Below are 15,497 nucleotides of genomic sequence, written 5' to 3' on the forward strand. Positions count from 1 at the left end.
CAAAGCCTGCAGGTGCCCAGGGAGGGGGGCGGGGGTCCGACCTGGGAGTGAGAAGGGGAGACCCGCCCCGCTGGGAGTAGGATGGAACAGGTTCACCAGGGAGAGGCAGGGGGTCATCCGCACAACCCTCCCCCAGCCACGAAATCCTACAAACGCTTTCTCTTAATTTTAGCATCTGCTTTGGGCGAAGGCCACAGATAGAATTCTAAATAGAGACACAAGCGGAATTAAGTGGGATCTTCCAGTTTCTGAAAGTGACTCAAGGAGGATGCACCCAACGGGCTGAGAACTTGACGTGAGCCGTCTGTGGGTGATGGGCGCCCGAGCACCTGTCGCCTGGGCCAGCGCAGCACCCTGCTGCCCCTCCCCCCACCTCCACTCAGAAACCACAGGAGCAACAGGGCTCCCTGGTGGAGCATTCACTCGGCCCAGCCTCAGGCTCTTGCAAATTGGCCTGTGTCCCAGTCCAGAGCCAGGGTGGGACAGGCCTGGCCCCAGAGGCATTTACAGAACAAACAAATGAGAACGGACCGGATCCCACAGCACGTCTAGGACAGAGGGGGGCCACAGCCTGCCGCCACACCCATCCACCTGCGCTGGTCACTCCGCTCACTCCCCATTTCTGTCACTATGGACATCACTATGTCCCACGATGCTGGGTCCTAGAATGCCGGTTTCACTGCTCATGTTCTGGGGCCAACCACGAGGGCAGGGTCCCAGAGGGCAGGACCCCTTCTGCAGCCACATGCCAGCTCGGCCGGAAGCCCGGCCAGACTGCCAGCGCCACCACGGCCAGCTCTCACGTCTGCCAGTCAGCACCAGCTCCGGCTGGGCACTGGCTCTCCCCAGCAGCTGGTCAGGCTTCGCAGCAGGCTCCGTCTTCAGGAGGCCGGGAAGGGGCCACAGGAGGATGCCAAGGGACAGCAGGGGTCTCACCACTCGATGGAGCAGAGGCAAAGCCACAGAGCAGGACAGGTGGGGACAGAGCTGAAGCCTATGGCCTCCTGTGCACACGTCTCGAGTTACTGTCCCCTTTTCACAGGAGGCAGAGGGAAGTGAGCCCACCTGCCGTCACACAGGTCAGGACCTGAACCCAGGACCCCCGACCCAACTTCCCGAGCTGTAGCTCTGCCTGATACCAGCTGCCTGTGCGGCCTCTGGGGCTCTCACCTCCCTACTAGAACTGCGCCACCCTTGGCGACAGGCTACATGCCCGGACAGCGGCCGGACAGCTGGACCCCTGATGTGGTACCAGAGAGGGACAAGCCTGGTTATGTTGAAGGTCACCATGCAGTACCAGGAGACCTGACCACAGAAGCCTGCTATCCCGGTACTGGGCCAGCGCCATGTGCTTCCACTGCGCCCAAGCACCGGCTCCCACGCCCCACGCCTGCTCAGCAGCACCCTTGGGGCCCCCAAAGACTGAGCTCCCATTGTCCCCCTGGTCCTGCACACACATCCGGTCCTCCACCAGCCCACCATGCCTGGCCTGCACACCCCAGCTCCTGCACTGCCCACCCACCCCACTGTGGCCTCCAGCTGCTGTCCCACCTGCTCTCAGAGAACAGCCCTGCCCACCCCCACAGCACCCATCTGTCCCCAGTGCAGCTGCAAGGTGACCTTCCCCAAGCCCAGGCGATAAAACCGGAACCTTCAATGCAGCCTTCGCTGCCACGTGTGGTCGCTCCTGTCGGGGCCGGCACCACCCACCAGCCTGGGCCCCTCCCACCTCAGGGCCACACCCTGTCCCCTCTGCCCAGAACTGCCATTCTACCCCCACCCTTCTTCAACTCATTCCTGTCAGGCATCACCTCCAAATCGCCCAGGGACAGCTCCAAGAGGGAAAAGTCAGACGCAGAACGAGGGGTGGAGCGGCTCCCTTGTGCTCAGACGTCCTAAAGTCTGGGCCAAGTTCACGGCGATGACCATGGATGGCCCTTCACAGCTTAGGTAACTCTTTCATTATGACTGGCGAGGCAGGGAGACCACAGACAGAGCCCCCACCTGCTAGCTCACTCGCAAAATGATGGCAACAACCAGGACCTTGCTGGGGGGAATCTGGGGGCTGGGAAACCAATGCAGGTGACTGGCAGGATTCCAGCCCCTGAGCCTCACCACAGCCTCCCAGGGTGTGCACCTGCAGGAAGTCAGGAGCCAGAGATGAGTATCAAGCCCAGACGGTCCAGTATGGATGCAGGTGTCTTAACCAGCAATTTAACTTCTAGGCCAAATGCCCCACCCCATAGAGTGGATTTATCATGAATCCTCCCAACCTGCTGTGCATGCTCTTTTTTTTTTTAAGATTTATTTATTTATTTGAGAGGCAGAGTTACAGAGAGGCAGAGAGAGAGAGAGAGAGAGAGAGAGGTCTTCCACCTGTTGGTTCACCCCCCCAAATGGCTGCAACAGCCAGAGCTGAGCTAATCCAAAGCCAGGAGCCAGGAGCTTCTTCCGGGTCTCCTATTGCAGGTGCAGGGGCCCAGGCACTTGGGCCATCCTCCACTGCCTTCCCAGGCCACAGCAGAGAGCTGGACTGGAAGAGGAGCAGCCGGGACTTGAACTTGGGAGGCCAGCACTACAAACAGCGGCTTTACCTGCTATGCCACAATGCCAGGCCCTGTGGATACTCTTATAATTCCCAGTTTACAGATGAGAAGACTGAGGCCTGAAGGGGAACAGCAGAGCAGCCTGCAGCCCAGGCCTGAAGCACTCAGCAGACACACCCTCCCCTCGCCTTCTGTCTGCCGCCAGCGTGGAATTTTTCGGCATGTGCTTGCGCTGCTGTTCCAGTTCTTATAAAAAAGCTGTGCATTCTTCAAAAGAACAATGTCCCCACCTCTGAGGAAAAGCGTGTGACTTCTCCCCCCTCCTGCTTCCATGGGGCAGGGGGGCTCCGAAGGCCTCACACCGTACAAGAGCCGCGGTTTCCAGCGTGCACTGGAGACGCTGGTTTGCTTTGGTCCAAGCCACTGTAAAAGCAGAAGCCAGGTAGAAGCGCCCTGCAAGCGCACGCACAGTGGGGATGCGCACTAGCCACAGGAGAGACCCCTCGCTGGCCACGCAGCTCAGGACGCTCACAGGGCTCTGCCTCCGCCAGGGTGCCAGGGAGGGCCAGGCTTCCGGGGGCACCGGACTCCCAACGTCCAGCCCACATCGCCAGACCTGACCGCGACGCTCCCTAGTCCCCAGGTGCAGCAGGAGGCCCAGGAAACTCAGGCTTCCGTGGGCACCACAGTGGTCAGCTGGCACAGGGCAACCTCCAGGGCCACCAGAGGCCCAGGCTGGGCGCCCCCTCGCCAGACTCGCTGCCCGGTGGGCACCAGCAGAGGCCGTGCCATCAGCGCCAGCCCTTGCCAGCTTTCCACTCTCCCAGCTGACGTCCCTGGAGGTACATTTCCACTCACCGCAGAGGCCACACATCACATCCAGGCCTCACAGCCACCCCACAGGGGAGGGCGGAGCCACCCCTTTCCCCAGTTCAGAGGGGAGACTGAGGCCCTGCCTGGGAGCTGATTTGCCGAGGGCAGCCAGGTGCACAGAAGTGAGCTCCTCGGGCGGACCCGGCACCGGCTCTGCAGGACCTGCCGTGGGCCTGATCAGAGCCCCTCCTGCCTGTGGCTTTTGTTGTTGTTGTTGTTTGTTTGTTTGTTTGTTTGACTGACAGAGTGGACAGTGAGAGAGAGAGACAGAGAGACAGAGAGAAAGGTCTTGAAGAGTTAAAATTGTATATGTATGGGTGTCAAAAGTTAAGCTTAAGCTTACAGGTTTAAACCTTCCTGGTGCAGCTGTGAAAATAAGACAGAGTAAAGTAGCACCTTGACAGTAGGGACTCCATTTTGGAGCACTTGAGACTGCATTCTGGGAAAGCAACCCCCCCACGAGACTCTGGTCTGAAACTATGATCTCAAATAGTCGGACAATAGCAGTGCACTACACCACCCTTGGCAACGCACAAAAACCCCCTAGCATGATTGCTCAAGCTTAAAAGTAGAAAGGTTGCACCTGGGTTACCTGGGCTAATAATGAAGATGTGATTTGTCTATGTCTTAAAATCATAATTGCTGATTGTAAGATTTTAGCAACCGCTTAGCAACTGTGTATTCTCTCCCTCCTCCCGATTTTGCGGTTTTTGCCTTTATAAACCCTGTGCTGTAGTTCCTCATTGCTCCTCTGTCCTTGTCAGAGGGCCCCAACATGTTGGAGCAATAAATTTAACCCTTTGCTGGTTGCATGAGAGAAAAAGTCTCTTGGAGTCGTTCCTTGGGCGGTGGGCTTTTTTTTAGACCCTAACATTTGGAGGTTCCACCGAGATCTGACTGCTGCCTGTGGACGCCTCCAACGGATATCTCTCGGGGTGAGTAAGGCGCCTATTGTTTTGATTGAACGTGTACACTTTGATTTGTTGTTTGGTGAGGTTTGTTATTTGTTTGTAATCGGCAGCGTGGTTGTCGGGCTCGAGCGAGAGCTCCACCCGACTGTGGCGGGCAGACGTGCTCCAGAGCCACAGACCACATCCCGGGGGACGCCCCGGGAGAAAGGGAGAACTGGGGACGCCCAGTGTTTCCTGTTTGGTGGGTTGCCTGCAGTAGGGAAACAGACTGCAGAGACTCACGTTTTGTTTGTACTGCCGAAACTTTGGTATTTGATCGAGCTCGTTAGTCTTTTGTATTTGTTAAGCATTTTTGGGATGCCGTGATGGCTCCCGTTTGGTAGACATTTGTGTGGTCGTTGTATGCTGCTTCTCTACGCTGTTTGTCTGTTTGTGTACATTGTGTTGTCTGCTAACATGGGCCAGACTGTGTCTACAACTTTGTCTCTAACTTTGAATCATTGGTCAGAGGTAAGCCACTAGGCACATAACCTTTCTTTGTCAGTCAAAAAGGTAAAGTGGCAGTCTTTCTGTGTCTCTAAATGACCTGCTCTCAGAGTGGATTGGCCCCCGGAGGGCTCATTCCATTTACCACTCATTCGCTGAGTGAAAGAGGCCGTTCTCCAGCCTGGCCGTCATGGGCACCCAGACGGGGATTTTAAGAAGACATCGAAGGTCAGTATTCCTTCCCTCAAGCGGGACCAGATCTGTGGAAGTGACCGTTGAGTGTCCGGCACCCCACAGCTCTCCGAGAACGCGGAGTCCCCCCGGCCACGGCTTAGCTACGGCCGAAACTCCAGAGGGATTGTAAGGAATGGGAGGGAAATTAGGAAGGGCAGTTGGCTGAGAGCCTGGAGACCCCCTGAGCTCGCTTTGGCTTCCCGGCGGCCGGACTGCGACCCGAGGATCAGGTCTCTCTCTCGGAGGGATGCCTGGTCACGCTGCCTACTGCTACACGAGCAGGGCTTAGCTTCGGTCGAGGCTAATATCGGCCCTCCAGGTAAACTCAGACAACTAGGTAGTGGGTAACCTTGAGCGATAGGAGATTTCAAACCCCACTCAGCCCCCAGACATGAGGAGCTTCATTGCTTTCTGCCTTCCTCCTCCTCCCGGGGGCTCCCTCTGCCACTCTTTTGCTCTCCTCATCTCCATTCCTATACCACTGGCCAGGAGAAAGGGAGAGGGAAATTCCACAAGTCTCTCCACCCCGGGAAAAGCTGTTACCTGTTACCTGTTAACCCTTTCCAACCTGGTAAAAAGTCTTTGCAGCTTATGGTAGGTAGCTCTGGTGCGTCTTAAAGTTTTTTGTGAAGTATTACTGTTGCTAAGCTTTGATTGCCTGAGGACTAAATCTAAAAAAAAAGCTAAAGTTAACTATCTGTTGTAATTGACTGAGTGTGTGCAGTAGTCCTAATTGATCTGGCTTTGGTTAAATTATAAGAGGTTCCCAACACTCTTAGTAAAACGGCACACTTACCCAACCCCACGGTTAGTCCTGCCAGGCCACGGTGTGTGCAGTCTTCCCTGTAAATGGGGGACCACAGCCTTTCTCTGCACTGTATTCTAGTTCATGTGGCCTGCCACACTCAGGCAGGCATAGCCAAATATCTCTAGGCAGAGCCCCCACCCCAGGGTTGCTTTTTCTCTCCTCTCCGGGAGGAATTTCCAATTCAATACTACTGCTGGTCTTACCTAAGGGAGCCAGAACCTTAAGCCATTAACCCTTACCAACCTGATGGGTTTTTCTCTTTGCAGCTAATAAAAACCTAAACAATGGGTTATTCATCTGAGAGCATTCACCTGTCTTGAAGGTTTCGTGTTTTTCTATTGCCATTAGAGTCTTAATTGGGAAAACTACAATGCAAAGTTGTTTACATTGTTTATCTGTTTTTAATGTCTGAGTGATTACCCAACTGATCAGAAATGTACTAATTTTGGCTAAATGGTTTGACTCTCTGACAGCTTAAATTCTAAACCGAGTCTTCCAACTTTGGGCTTCCAGCCGGATCCCTGGAACTCTCAAAGAATGAGACTCTAAATTTATTAAAGTAACAGCTGCTTGGGTCAATTCAAATTATATAAAATATATTAAAATGTTATAAATGGTGTCAGACCTATACTGTATTTATGTTTTTGCTTTCCAGCTAAAGTGGTCTTATAAAAATAAGAGTAAATTCTGTGTATACAAGCCTTTATGTTGTTAACTAAAGTAAGCCAATGCAGATTGGTTCAGAAAATTGAGGTAATGCAAACACCCTTCGGTTTGCTCAGTGGCTTGCTTGCTCAGTTTTACATGTCTTTGATATGCTTTAAACTTGTTTCTCTTAATGAGGAAGATCTTTTCAAAGTTGTAAACATGCACTAGTGTTTGCTGTCCAGGAGGTGTTATCCTCATGTTACTTAAAAACATAAAAATGTAATTTTAACTTTTATTTCAGATAATGATGTGGTATTCATTAATAACTCAGTGTCTTAAGTCATCTAGGCATCAGTGCTAAGTAAAACTTGGGAAAATATATTATATATACTTTTAACATCTCAAATTCGATAAAAAAAAACTGTTTGAGTTTGTTAACGTGTATTCTCATAGGTTGTCCATACATGACAATTCAAGGCTATGTAAAAGTAACTACGGGTATAAAGTTTCAAAAGGTGTAAACAAGTCATAAAAAGTTTTAAAATGTTTACAATTTTAAAATATTGTTTACAGAGTTGAGTGCTAATGCCAAAATTACACTAACCTAAAGTTAAAGTCTGATCTTCTGTTATAACAATGGGTTTTTTTTTTTATAAAAATGTGTACTAATGTTAGTAAATATCTAAAAATGGTCTAAATCATAAATCTTAAAATCTGTTTTTGCAAAAACTGTAATGTCTATTTTAACAGTGTCTGCTTATTCGGTTACTCTGCCATTTCTAGAGTTAGGTCCTGTAAGCTCTTTTTTTGACTCTGTTAAATAATCCTAAATTATGTAAACTCTTATATACAAGGTTTTTTTTATTTCTGGTTTATTCGACAACAAGAGACATAAAATTCATGTTAATCCATTGTGTACTCTACTGTCTCTGTTAAGTTATGGTTATGTGGCAGATGCTAGAAAACTGGGTTCCAGAAACACAAGAAAGCTCTAGTGTCCACAGGCTACACGGTAAATACCCAGAAGCCAAAGAATGGCAGAGACCTCTGCCACAATTTCTCCTCTAAGTCAGGCTACACAGTAAACACTTGTTAAACTGCCAGTTAAATCTAAAAGCCCAAAAAGTCAGGCTAGAGACCCAACTCACTGCCTCACTTCTCCTCTTTTCTCTTCCAGAAGGGAAGTTACTACTGTTCTGCAGGACTCTCCACTGTGATGTACGGTTTGATCCCCAGACCTTATGTAAGGGATGACTGACCTTTTCTGTAATAATGCCTGGCCACAGTATAGGGCCCCAAACAACAACAACAACAACAAAAAAGGTTGAACTATAAAATAATGTAACAACTAGATCAATTTTTCAGTGTAAAAAGTTACACTGACGACCTCAAAGTATGCAAGCAGGTCACCACAGTTAATCTTACCTAAAGAGTCATAGTTCTCCTCATGGGCACGGTCTTAACTCGCAGGAAAATACTAAGTGTCAGAATTTGCCCATGACCATAGTTTTTCTAGCTCACCCTGATATTTAAAAAAATCTCCAAAAATCAGGATTGGGTTAAGCACCCCCTTGACTGACATCATAGAGGCTGCCTCCTTGGTCTACTTTATTAGAGACCAGAAAAATGAGGAGCAAGCTAGCAGCAGAGGATAGGCAACAGACCAATCAATGGCTGCTTTACACGGTGATTGCCATCAAGGAGACCCAGCAAGGCCAGTGCACCCCAAATGGCACCTGTTGCTGATATAAGGAGCCAGGGCATTGGGCAAGCAGCTGTCATGACAGCAAATGCCTTCTGTCAGCCCTGCCAAGAGCACGGCCACTGGACACGGAACTGCCCTGGGTGTCGAAGGACTCCTGGTTCAGAACCGCTGACCCTGTGGCCCCGAGCTAAAAAGCCTTTGGCTCTGCCCAGCCTCTGCCCAGCTTCCAGCTCCAGCCACTGCTATTGAGGGGATGGCCTAGGGTCAGTGAAATGCAAGTTGCCTATTTCCATCAGCCTCCTATTCAGCTCTCCTCCTAGTCCAGCCATGTAATGCAAGTCAACAGGGTGCCTCCCTTAAAGGAGATTTGCATCTCTTTCAATTCTCTTCCAGCACCCCATGGACAGGTCTGGGCCTCACACACCCAGCCAGGCCTTAAAAGTCTATCCAATAACATTAAGCTTAGAAAGCCCTCCCTGCCAGTTCCTAAAAACAGGGCTTTCGGTAACAGCTAACTCAGATAGCCCTACACCGATTTGAACAGGTCCTCACTGAGGACTTAAAGGGCCTATCTCTTAAGGGGTATGCACAATAATCCATAATATAAATGGTTAAATGTAAATAATTCATTAGTCTGTCCTTTTCCCAGCCTGAGACTCTAGTCTTGTACATTGGCTTAACTTCCTAGCAAAACTGGCTACTAAATATCAAAAACAAAAAAAAAAATTGTCTCTGGGTCAATCAGACTAGACAGGCACAAACCCAGATTTGTACTTTTCCTGGAAAAAGCCAAACAGCTCCAGGACCAGGCCAAGCAGAGCTGGGATTTCTGGCCTGACATCTGGTCATGGAAATCCTGGCTATTTCCTCTCCTTGGCCCGCTAACTTCTGCAATCTTGATGCTTCTCTTTGCACCGTGTGTTTTTAATGCCCTTGTTCGTTTTGTCTCTAACAGACTAAAAGCTGTTGAACTCCAAATGGTCATCAGGAAAGACTTCCAGCCTATTCCACTGGACGACTTGAGCAGCCCTCTGGACCGAGCAACACAGTCTTTCCAAGGCCACTGTTGCACACCATAAGACAGGTAGCAAGAGGAAATACCCAAATCCCCTCGACACCCACATGCCAGCTTCGAAGGAAGTTACAGAAAACGGAACTCCATCCATAATCCCAAAGAAGAATTTTGGGTATTACCTCTTGAGGGGAAAATATTAGGCAGAAAGTCAGTTATGAGCTTATGTGTGTGTGACATAAAGGCCTAATGTGTCCAGCATATGCATCTGCATCTCAGTCATCCTGACAATGTTTCACGGGCAGCCTGGCCTTTGCATCCTGCCCTGCCCCCTTCTACCTGATAACCTGCCAGGTGGAGATCCCCGCCCCTTCTGCCTGACAAATCTTCCACAATCTCCCAGATGCAGCCCAGTATCTGCATTTCAGTATTACAGAACAGGCGGGGGTTGAATCTCATTTTCATGGGGGTGGGTTATGCGTGGCCCTAAAAAAAAAAAAAAATGTTGTTTTTATGTCAACTAAACTGGGGTGGTTAGAAACTCCATGGCCAAACTCAAAAAAACGACTGAAAAAACGGCAACGGGAGAGGGAAACTCAACAGGGATGGTTTGAGTCATAGTTCGGCCGGTCCCCATGGCTTACTACTCTACTGTCAGCCCTAACAGGACCCTTAATTGTTCTACTCCTAATTGTAACCATAGGACCTTGTGTGTTAAATAGACTCATCACCTTCGTGTGGAAACAAGTTAAAAATATTAAACTCATGGTTGTAAGACAACAATATGTCACATTAAAAGAGACAAAAACGAATAATCTCTAAGATTAGAGATCCTCACAACAAGGAGTGGGGAATGAAGAGTTAAAATTGTATATGTATGGGTGTCAAAAGTTAAGCTTAAGCTTACAGGTTTAAACCTTCCTGGTGCAGCTGTGAAAATAAGACAGAGTAAAGTAGCACCTTGACAGTAGGGACTCCATTTTGGAGCACTTGAGACTGCATTCTGGGAAAGCAACCCCCCCACGAGACTCTGGTCTGAAACTATGATCTCAAATAGTCGGACAATAGCAGTGCACTACACCACCCTTGGCAACGCACAAAAACCCCCTAGCATGATTGCTCAAGCTTAAAAGTAGAAAGGTTGCACCTGGGTTACCTGGGCTAATAATGAAGATGTGATTTGTCTATGTCTTAAAATCATAATTGCTGATTGTAAGATTTTAGCAACCGCTTAGCAACCGTGTATTCTCTCCCTCCTCCCGATTTTGCGGTTTTTGCCTTTATAAACCCTATGCTGTAGTTCCTCACTGCTCCTCTGTCCTTGTCAGAGGGCCCCAACATGTTGGATCAATAAATTTAACCCTTTGCTGGTTGCATGAGAGAAAAAGTCTCTTGGAGTCGTTCCTTGGGCGGTGGGCTTTTTTTAGACCCTAACAGTCTTCCTTTGCCGTTGGTTCACCCTCCAATGGCTGCCGCGGCTGGCGCACTGCGGCCGGCGCACTGCGGCCGGCGCACCACGCTGATCCAATGGCAGGAGCCAGGTGCTTCTCCTGGTCTCCCATGGGGTGCAGGGCCCAAGCACTTGGGCCATCCTCCACTGCACTCCCAGGCCACAGCAGAGAGCTGGCCTGGAAGAGGGGCAACCGGGACAGAATCCGGTGCCCCGACCGGGACTAGAACCCGGTGTGCCGGCGCCGCAAGGTGGAGGATTAGCCTAGTGAGCCACGGCACCGGCCTTTTGTTTTTTTTTTTTTTTTAAAAGATTTAGTTATTTATTGGAAAGGCAGAGTTACAGAGAGGCAGAGGCAGAGAGAGAGAGAGAGAGAGAGAGAGAGAGAGGTCTTCCATCTGCTGGTTCACTCCCCAGATGGCCGCAATGGCCAGGGCTGTGCTGATCCAAAGCCAGGACCCAGGAGCTTCCCCTGGGTCTCCCATGTGGGTGTAGGGACCCAAGCACTTGGGCCATCTTCCACTGCTCTCCCAGACCACAGCAGGGAGCTGGATGGGAAGTGGAGCAGCCGGAGGGAGGAGGAAGCTGCACCCTCGTGGCTCTGTGAGAGCCCTCACTGCTGTCTCCATCCCCATTGGCCCTCTGTTTCCCAGCTGGGCCCACAGCTCCCGATGGAGGCAGCTCAGCTTCCCCAGACCTCCCTGGGCTCAGCACTACCCGCACCCAGCGCGGCTCCTACAGCCCAGCTACCGAGGCAGCAGTAGAAGGGCCACGGCTGCCAGCCGGCACCTACCCGGGGCAGGCCACTGTGTGTGATGCACGACCCTGATGGGGCCAGGAGAAACACCCTGCACCCTCGGGGAGGGAGCAAAGTCTCTCCCCAGGCCACAGAGTCATCTGAACCCAGGAAGAGAGCAAGAGGCAGGCGGAGCCTGGTGTGTGCCCAGCCACGCCCCAGCCCTCGCACTGGGTCTCCAAGATGTCTGGTCCCTGCAGTGGGTCTCACTCGTACGTCCCTCTACAAGGCACAAGCAGGGATCCCGGTCAAGCCCATGTCTGCCACCTGCTCCCTGGGACGCACGTCACAGGCTGCGTGCAGCTGGGCCCCGCACCCACTGATGCCCCACAAGGGTCTGCAAGGCTGAGAGGGAGGCCGGTGTGGAAACCCAGCTCTCCTGGGCCTGGGTCACTGTCTCACTCCTGCACCAGGTGCCTCCCATTCCTCACCCGGGGATCCCGGCACATCTTGTGGTGCCCAGAAAGCAAAGTCGCACTCAGAAAATGACGCAGATGTGCCCAGTAGCACAGGAGCCAACACGAAGGTGACGCCAGCGGCTACAGCCAGGACAGACCAAGCAACAAGGGGTGACAGCACGACACTGCAGTGTCGGCTAAACAGACATGCAGAAGGCCACGAAGAAGAAATGTACAAACGAGTAACCAGCGGGTAGAGCTGCGAGAGTCCTCACAGTGGAAACTGCACTAAGACATCGGAGGACTGTGGGAACCGGCGCGGCTCGGCTAACGAACACCTCCCCCCACAGGGATCAGCAGTTGTGCAGAGGGGACGAGAGGCGACACTCACAGCCCCAGTGTCTGTCCACACAGAGGAAGCCGCGCTAACTTCAGAGCGAGACACCTGGCTGAGCCAACGAATTCAGCACCGCCCGGAAGGGACAGCCGGCACCGGGGCCTCCGGAGACCTCGCCCCAGGGAGGACACAACCTCACTCCGTGGCTTCTGCCCCAATGGCGAGAGCCGGATGCCACAGGAGGAGGAGCATCAGTCGGACCCGCAGGTGGGGACAGGCCACCCAGTTCCTCACGCGTCCCCTTCACAAGCACCAGGCTGTGAGGGTCCCCAAAAGGGCGCGGCAGCCAGAAGGTGTGTGGGAGCCTGTGCTGATCCTGCACCAGCAAGGTGCACTGTGCCACTGAGACCAGTTCCGCAGATGAGCCAACGGTCTTGTGTCAACACCCGTCTCTCACGGTGACGATCTACCTGTCTGCAGGGGCACAGGCAAAGGGTTGACAGGGTTACGTAAATTTTTTGTGTGCGATTTTTTTCAGATGTCTGAAATACTTCAAAATGAGAAGTTAAAAAGAGATAAGAAACATGGAAAAACACACAGCTCATGCCAGAGTGAGAGCCACAGCCGCTGAAGCCAGCAGGTGCCGGTGCAAACCCGAGGGTGCTGGGAACGGAGACAGGGTGAGTGCAAGGACCTGCGGGAGGGCAGCGGTGGGGGGGGGGTCGCAGTCCCCTGGGCCCACAGTGAGGCGACAGCACCCATGCCAGCCTCCGACACTCACACAGCCCCCTCACGACCCCTCCTGCAGACCATGACAAACTCACTCGGCCAGGTAATACACTCAGGTCGTGCAGCTACAGGACTCAGCCCCATTTCCTGCTGACGTTCGGCTCCGAGGCACAGGCAGTCCTTGCGACACAGGTCTTTCCATCTCCAGGGCCAGGACCCCCACCCCACCCCACGCTCCAAGCTCCATCTCCAGAGGACTGTCCCTCGTAAGGGCTCACCTGGGGAGGCCACGCCCCCCAGGGCCAAGCCTGCTTCCCCACACTCAGCTCCCCTCCAACACACCCTAGTCCCAGGGTGACCCCACTGTGGTCACCGCCCTCCCCACAGGGGCTTCCTGTAAGAATCCTCCTTCCTGACTGCCGTGGTGGGAGGAACACAGGACAGGTGCAGGCGAGCAGTGACACACGAGCATGAGCACGCGCACACGCACATGCATGCACACATATACACACCCACACACACCCCCACATGCATCTCTGACCACAGCACCAGGTTCCCCGGGAGCAGAGGGGCTCCTGCCCAGCACTGCAGGCCCCGCCCCCAGCTCGGGCTCCCCTCGGACTCCACTCCACCTCTCTCCTGCTCCTCTGGCCAACTCCAGCGCCTGGAACCCTCCCAGTGTCCTCCACCCACCCAGTCTTGGCACAGCCATTCTCTGCCCAGCACACTTTCTGACTGCTAGAGTGCTATCCCCCGGGACACCTAGCTCCCCTGCAGGTGGCGCCTCCCACCGGCATCCAGAGCCCCTGCACGGCCCTCACACAGCCTAACAGGCTAACAGGTGCCACGCCCTCGGCACTCCCTTACCTACCCCACCGGACGGGCAACAGGTCTGCTCACGTGGTGCTCCCCTTGCCAGCAGCACACCTGGCTTTGTTACAGGGGCTCCATTTCCAGGAGGAAGGGGGGGGGGAGGACCCCACGTGCCTTGAGCACGTGACGTCAGCTTCCAGTTCTCATCTGCCCCCGCTTTCCTCCTGGGCTCTCGGCTGCGGGCAGAATTCCACTCCGCACTGAGGGCTGGCACCCTAGGAGATGCTGGCCAAGCCCGGGGTGCTGAGGGGAGTGACCGCCACACGCCCTGGCTGGGGGTCACCAGGCCAGATGGCACCATCAGCTCGACCCCAGCATCAGAAAATGGAAACAGAGAGACCGGCAGCTAACAGGAATCTGTATTTCCTGACAAAAGAGCAGCGCTCTGCCGATCTCCTCCCGGAATAAACTGTCATTAGTTAATTTTAAAAACCACACAGAGACCAATTATCCACACATTTGCGGTGTATTTTTAGCGAGGCCCACGGCTGCTAAGGTTCTTGGCCGACGCCCATGCTGCCTGCTCTGGTGCTCCCGGAACCTCCACAGGGCAGGCCCACCTCGGGAAGTCAGCATGGGTTTTGTTCGGGGGATTTTCCCCTCTTATTTCACATCGCCTGTGGGCACCTGGGGACAGGTGTGAGGAGGGCGCTGGTGTCCTCCCTGCCCAGTCCTCCTGAGCAAGGCCAGAGGGGCAGAACGGTGACGGCACAAATCCTCACCGTGGCCCTCCAGCACTGGGAAAATAATCAGGCTGCGCTGTCAGCGCTGGGGCAGGTGTTCTGGGGCAGTGGGCTGAGCCACAGCTTCTGACGCTGGCGTCCCAGGCTGCTCTGCTTCCGACCCGGCGCCCTGCTAATGCGCCTGGAAAGCACTGGAACGTGGCCCAAGTCCCTACACCCACATGGGAGGCCCAGATGGCGTCCCATGCTCCTGGCTTCAGCCTGGCCCAGCCCTCGCTATTGTGGGCATTTGGGGAGTGAACCAATGAAGGACCTCTTTTCTTGGTCTGCCTGTCTGTCTCTGTCACTCAGCCTTTCAAAGAGACAAATGAGTAAATTTGTAAAAGATGTCAACACTGCTTGAAGCAACGATTTGAAGAGAAAGATGAGCGGCCTCAGATCCCAGAGGAGCCAACGAGGAGAGAGGTCTGGAGCCATGCGTCCACGGTGCCCCGCTCTGCCCCAGGGAATGGGGGGGTGAGCACACTCTCGGGACGATCCTCACTGCTGGTTATTTAAGGCCCCCACATTCACCTTCCCACTGGAAAAAAAGTGAAATGATAAATGATCCTTAACTCTTGTTATTTTGTAATAAAGTACAGCCAGCTACTTGCACGAGGATGTAGGGGGGAGGAAGAACGAGCAAAGGGCAGGGGCCAGGGGCTGGGCTGTGCTCATGCCCGTCCCTTCCCGAGCCCAGAGCCAGGCCCACATGGCCCACAGGACTCTGACGGGTTCCTGGTCAGCACAGCCAGGCACAGCCGCCAGGCTGCCCTGGGATACAACCTTTGACCTTAGCCTGTTACACCACATGGAGAGCGCAGGGCACGGCACCAGCCCTCAGGCATCCCGCAGCGATGGCCACCTCTGCCCAGCAGCAGTGACCTCCAGCATCTCCAGGCCTAGCGGGAAACGAGCAAGCTCGTCTCATGGCCCAAAACCACATGGAACCAGCACTTCCCACCTCTG

At 53.2% G+C, this 15,497-nt stretch overlaps 1 protein-coding gene and 1 long non-coding RNA gene across 5 annotated transcripts in view; one reads left to right on the forward strand and one right to left on the reverse strand.

Annotated features, from left to right (window-relative positions):
• Positions 1 to 15,497, reverse strand: part of PHACTR3 (phosphatase and actin regulator 3) — a 228,891-nt gene that overhangs the window by 181,579 nt on the left and 31,815 nt on the right. The gene's annotated exons all lie outside the window — the stretch shown is intronic.
• On the forward strand, positions 3,691 to 10,632 carry LOC149123294 (uncharacterized). 3 transcript variants are annotated; one of them, XR_016215705.1, is made up of 3 exons: positions 3,691 to 5,044; positions 7,684 to 7,749; positions 9,167 to 10,632. It is a non-coding gene; the product is annotated as an uncharacterized LOC149123294 (long non-coding RNA). The 3 variants fall into 3 exon arrangements; XR_016215706.1 differs by having other exon boundaries at positions 3,691 to 4,354; positions 7,684 to 7,724; positions 9,167 to 10,631; XR_016215704.1 differs by having other exon boundaries at positions 3,692 to 5,044; positions 7,684 to 7,724; positions 9,167 to 10,631.

Source organism: Oryctolagus cuniculus, chromosome 11 (genome assembly GCF_051225735.1).
Source record: "Oryctolagus cuniculus isolate XC-2025 breed Fujian yellow rabbit chromosome 11, ASM5122573v1, whole genome shotgun sequence".
In the NCBI taxonomy this organism is placed as follows: domain Eukaryota; kingdom Metazoa; phylum Chordata; class Mammalia; order Lagomorpha; family Leporidae; genus Oryctolagus; species Oryctolagus cuniculus.